The sequence below is a fragment of the Myotis daubentonii genome, chromosome 9 (assembly GCF_963259705.1).
Source record: "Myotis daubentonii chromosome 9, mMyoDau2.1, whole genome shotgun sequence".
Classification (NCBI taxonomy): domain Eukaryota; kingdom Metazoa; phylum Chordata; class Mammalia; order Chiroptera; family Vespertilionidae; genus Myotis; species Myotis daubentonii.
Window position 1 is genome coordinate 84,929,359 of NC_081848.1, and position 6,155 is coordinate 84,935,513.

Here is a 6,155-nt window from a genome sequence, read left to right on the forward strand (position 1 = left end):
GGAGGGGCGAGGGTGGGTGGGCGTTGGCCCAGTGATGGCGCAGACAGCTGTGGGGGCTCCGTGGCCGCGTGGGGAATGTTGACTCAGTTATCTGAGATTTATCTTTTTATGTATTTGTCTCCCTGGGTAAATCTCCTCTCCTCCCAATTACCCGGTTCCACACACGCCCAGCGGACCTCGGTCCCTCCCAGCACCCCCCACTCCCCCGGCACCACTTCCCCCCCGGGGCCAGCGGGCGGGATGTCCGGCCGGAAGCACGTCCTGCAGGCTCCCCGGGCCCCAGCCCCCTGCCCAGCCCCCCGGGGTCCAATGAGGTGCTTCCCTGAGGCCCCGGGACAGACCCCAGCCCATTCACTCCTCTTCTCCAGGCCCTGCCCCGCCTCCCCCACCAGGCCTCGAGCTCTGGGGTGGGTGGGGGGCTGCTCTCCCTGCACCCAGCACCCAGGGCAGCAAGGGTGTGGGCTCCTGGGGGTGCTGCCCACTCCTGCCAGGCCCACGCCAGCCCCCCACTAATCCCTCCATCCCAGGCGGGTCCCACCTCAGGGTTACATGGAACTGGAACTCATGCCCTCTGGGGCCCAGGGGACCTGACCAGGAGCTGTCGTCCCTCAGGGAGTGGGGCTGGGGTCCCAGAAAGGCCTGGGCAGGCGTCAGCTCAGGCCCTGCCCTCCCCCCTCCCCCCTGGAGGGGAGCACAGGGCCAGGCCCGGTCCCCTGGGCCCCACCTCTTGCCCACAGAGGTGACCTGTGGCCTCGGAGGAGGCTACAACCCCCAAGCCAGCCCCCAGCCGCCCGTAAACGCCTCGAGGATCAAAGATCGGGGTCCAGCCCCGACCTCACCCCGGGGGCCCGGGCAGCACCCGCCGCGTAGCTGGTGGGGAACAGGCCAGAGGCCTCCCCTCCCCACATGTTGCTCCTGGGACAAGTGGATCCTGACTTGGCGTCTGACCGGCCAGCAGCGGTGGGCGCCAGCTCCGATCGCGGGGTCCGCGAGTTCCAGGGGTGAGTGGGGAGGGGTCCATCGCCGCCGTGGCTGAGACTTGGGCGGGGGGCCGCCGGTGGGTGGAGGCTCAGCTGGCACCTCCAGAGCCACCTCTGCATCAGGACCTCCTGCCCCAACAACAGCTCCCGGGGGTCCCCACGGGGCGTGGACATCAAGGGGCCAGTCCCCCGTGTCTGAGGGGGTGACCAGGAGCCGAGGGCCCTGGGCCTGCCGCGGCCGGGGCCTGGGGTGACGCCCTTGTCCGGTCCCACGTGCGCCAGCCGCAGGCCCAGGGACCACCTGTCCTGCAGGGGCCCTGGCGGGGCAGGCGCTCGGAGCCTGCGGTGGGAGCCGGGGGAGCCGGGATTCAAGACCAGAGCCGCTTCCCTGTGGGGCCTGGGAGCCCCAGGACCAGCCGTCCTCGCCAGGATCCCTGCCCGCGGGGATGGAGACACCCTGGCAACACGGGGCGCTGCGCAGCCCCTCCCCGCCTGGAAGCGGGGCTGCCCTGGGAGGGAGGGGTGGGGCCTCCGGCCTGAGGAGGTCAGGCCGTGGCCCCTCTGGACGGGGCAGTGGCAGTGACCTGAGCCCCGGGGTCTGCCCAATGCCCCTCCTGGCCCCTGGCCCCGCCTCAGGCCCCAGGTGGGGCCGCCGTGCACGGGGACCAGGCCGCCCACAGGGGTAGGTGGGACGTGGACAGAGCTGGTGGAGGCCGGGGTGAGGTGACCTCTCTAGTCAGTGAGGCGGGGGGTGCAGCCCCGAGACATCGGGACAGAAACAAACTCGGACGCGTCCATTCAGGGCCTCGGACCCAGTGCCCTCAGACTGGCGGGGGGCTGTGCACCCCCAAGCCTCCCCTCCCTGGGGCTGGGCTTCCCTGTCTCCGGGGGACCGTCCTGTCCTCCCTGCAGGGTCAGCCGAGGAAGCGGCCGGTGGGGCCTCCCTCTGGACCGGGAGGTGATGCCCTCAGGCTCCCAGGACACCTGCCCGGCCACCTGCTCGGGCTGCCCAGCCCCGGAGCCCGCACGCCCTGCGCCCGCCCGGCCCACGCCCAGCAGTGTTTGCCCGGACACTGACCACAGGGAGGAGGCCACACAGACGTCACGAAAGAGCCTAAAATGACTGCTCCACGCTCTCTGTCCACAAACCCTGACTCATCAGGAAGTGGGGGTGAGGCGGCCACAGGGCGAGGTGGGGGGGAGGGGAGGAAGGAAGAAAGGCTGGGGAGAGAGAGGAGGAGAGGGGCCCTCAGCCGCCCCCAGCCCTGCCCAGGCTCCGTCACCTCGTGGGGGGCTAGTTTCCTGTGTCGCCTCGGCCGCCTCGGCCAGGCCCTGGTCCCCAGTTTGGGGTCAGACACCAGTCTAGATGTTTCTGTGAAGGTATTTTTTAAAACATATTTTTATTGATTTCAGAGAGGAAGGGAGAGAGAGAGGGAGAAAGAGATACAAACTGCAGTGATGAGAGAGAATCACGGACCGGCTGCCTCCTGCCCGCCCCCTACCGGGGATCGAGCCCGCAATCCGGGCCTGTGCCCTGAGCGGGAATCGAACCGTGACCTCCTGGTTCCTAGGGCGACGCTCAGCCACGGAGCCGCCGTGGGCTGAGGACACAGTTCTGTGTCCAAGCATCAGCTCTAAACAGTGAAAGCAGCGTCGCCGGGGCGGCTGGCCCACCATCCCCGTGCTCAGCGTGGCTTTGCACCTGCCACGGCGCCCTGAGGGCGGTGGGCCTGTGCCACCTGCTCTCGCCCCTCCACCCGCGAGGCGACAGGACCGATGTCTGTCCTGCTCGTGCTGCCAGCTTTCTGAGGTGCGTGTCCATGCGCCCCCTCCCCCGCCCGCTCGTTTCCGTGGCCGTTCCGTCCTCAGCACCATCGCTTTGTGAGTCGCCCCCGTTGCACGATCCCTGTTTCGTCCCCGGTTACCGAGTAGCTTTCCTGTATGTGGCGCTGACACTGTGTCCGGCAGCCACTCGGCAGGCGTTTGGCTGGTTTCCAGCTCGACGCGCCCACAGACAAAGCTGCCGGGGACACGGCGCGGGGGAGCGGGTGTCTGGGTCACGTGGACATGGCATGGGGGGCGGGGGGGGGAGCGGGTGGCTGGGTCCGGCTTTTTCAGAAACAGGCAAACTGCTTCCCGGAGCGTGTGGTGTGCGTGACACCCCGGCAGCCGTGGGAGAGCCCCCCTGCTCCACAGCCTCGTCAGCACTAACGTGTCCAGCTGCCTAATTCTTTGTTAATCCTCACGCGAGGCTATTCTTCCATGGATTTCAGGGAGAGAGGAAGAGAGAGGGGAAGACAGAGAGAAACATCCATCAGCTGCCTCCTGCACACCTCCTACCGGGGATGTGCCCGCAACCAAGGTGCATGCCCCTGACTGGGATCGAACCTGGGACCCCTCAGTCCGCAGGCCGACGCTCTGTCCACTGAGCCAAACCGGTCAGGGCAGTGGTTGGCAAACTCATTAGTCAACAGAGCCAAATATCAACAGGACAACGATTGAAATTTCTTTTGAGAGCCAAATTTTTTAAACTTAAACTATATAGGTAGGTGCATTGTTATTAACTTAATTAGGGTCCTCCTAAGGCTTAGGAAGAGCCACACTCAAGGGGCCAAAGAGCCGCATGCGGCTCGCGAGCCGCAGTTTGCCGACCACGGGGTTAGGACAATAAAGGGCATTTTTTAAAAAATATATTCTTGCCGAAACCGGTTTGGCTCAGTGGATAGAGCGTCGGCTTGCGGACTGAAAGGTCCCAGGTTCGATTCTGGTCAAGGGCATGTACGTGGGTTGCGGGCACATCCCCAGTAGGAGATCTGCAGGAGGCAGGTGATCGATGTTTCTCTCTCATCGATGTTTCTAACTCTCTATCTCTCTCCCTTCCTCTCTGTAAAATATCAATAAAATATATTAATATATATATATATATATATATATATATATTCTTAAATTTATTCCAGAGAGGAAGGAAGAGGGAGAGAGAGAAACATAATGACGAGGAAGAATCATGGATTGGCTGCCTCCTGCACGCGCCCCACTGGGGATCGAGCCTGCAACACGGGCCTGTGCCCCGACCGGGAATCGAACTGTGACCTCCTGGTTCCTAGGTCGATGCTCAGCCCCTGAGCCCCGCCGGCCGGGCAAGGGCACTCCTTATTCCGGTTTCTGATTGTTGCTGGCACAGCTGGTTTTTGTAGATCGGTGTTGTGGCACCTGCACCCTTGATAAACTCACCTGTTAATGTCGGTAGCTTCTCTGCAGATTCCAGACTTTCTACAGAGAATGTCACGTCACCTGTGACTTCCTTCTTGCTGTTCAATCCTGCGAGGAATTGTCGTGCGTTTATTTGAGCCAAACTGCCAACCGTCGCCGGGAAGCGGGATCCCACCGGGTCGGATAGCGCTCCGAGGATGGCGGGTTCCCACCTCGGTTCACACATTGCAATCAAGACAGGAGCCACTCAAGTGGGCTCCGTGAAATCCATTGGTGCGAGATCGGGGAGGCGGGAGAAAGCAAGTGGGAACCCTCTGGGATTGGATAAAAAGTAAGATGACAGACACATGCTTCTTCGACAGAGGCGGGTCCAGGAAGGTTGACAATCAAAAGTGGACGTGGCAGAACCACGAGAGGATCTGTGGCCTCCCCGTGGGGTCCAGAGAGAGGGGACCGCCCTCCCACTTCACAGGCATGTTACTCAGGTCCAAGAGACGGCAGGCGGGCTCGGTCACGGTAACGACGGGCTCCGTCAGGGACAAGGTGGCCGGACAGCACTGCCCGCCGTGAGCTGCTGTCGGTGAGACGGTGGCTCCCTCCGCCCTGAGTTTGCAGGGCCTGAGCCTGTCGGTTGGCACGGGCCCCATTTCCTCCACGCTGCCTGGCGTTTTCGTCTCGTCCTCCTCCCGGCCGCCCGGCTGTGACGCCCGCACCGTGTGGGCGACAGGCGCTGACAGCAGACAGCGGGGCCGCCCGGTTCAGGGAGAGCCTGTCCCCGCGCGGCGTCCGCAGGCAGAGGGGCTGCTGGCCGCACGTCACTTTGCTGAGCGTTTTCATCAGGGACCAGTGTTGTTGTTGTTGGGTTTTGTGTTTTTGGTTTTTTTTACTTTATTTATTTATCTATTTATTCTTTTTTAATTCTTTATTGTCGCACGTTTCACATACGTCTCCTTTTCCCCCATGGACCTCCCCCGGCCGCTCCCACCCCCAGCACAGGCCCCGGCCCTGCCGCCTGTGTCCGCAGGCCATGCTCGGAGGCGTGCCCGTCCTGGGCCGACCTCGCACAGGGACACGGCGACTGCGTTGCCCGTGACTGTCCAACCAGCTGCGCGTCCCGGCGACCCCACGGCACCGGGACTTCCCTGCGCAGCCGGGTTCGGTCTGCTAATCTCTGTTTAGAGCGGCTGCCCCGTGCCGGGCGGCGGCGGTCTGTGGTTCTTTCTCAGGCGTCTTGGTGCGGCTCTGGCACCCGGTGCGCCTGGCCCGGCGGAGGGGGGGGCCGACACCCCCTGCCTTCCTCGTGCTCCCGGGAGCCGCAGAGCAGCCGCGTCTTTCTTCCTAAAGTCTTACAGGGTCGGCGCCCGGGCTCTTCAGCATTTCTCCCGCGGGCGCTCGGGAAACGCCTTTCCCGGCAGGGAGCCCACAGTCCCTCCTTTCCTGCTCCTCTCCGGGCCGTGGCGACGCCACCTCGCGTTGCTAACACTGACGGCTGGTGTCCTCTCCCCTTTTCCCGGTCAGTCTGGCCAGAGGCTCCCGGCCACGGGCCGTCTCAGAGCCGGCGTGGCGCCCGCTGCTCTCCTCCGGTGCTCTGTGCTCGCGGCTCCCGCTCCTCCGAAGGCCGAAGGCCGCCGCTCACTCTGACTCAGGTTCTTGTCCTGACGCCTGGGGTGGGGGTGGGGGTGGGGTGGGGGGTGGGGGTGGGGGTGGGGTGGGGGGGCGGCGGGGGCAGGGGTCGTTCTGCTTTCCTCTCGCAGCCGTTCAGTGTAGGCGTCCCCCACGGACTGCGCACCCCTCCACAAAGTCCTGGCTCTGGGGACCCCAAAGACCAGTTCTCGCCCCTCAGTCCTGCCTCCACTCTCTTGCCAGCTTTTGGATGCTGGGCTGACGGGGAGCCCCCCCCCGCCCCCCCAGTCCTTCAGGGAGAGGGATGTGGGACCGCTGCCCGGCTGGAGGCCCGAGTTAGGA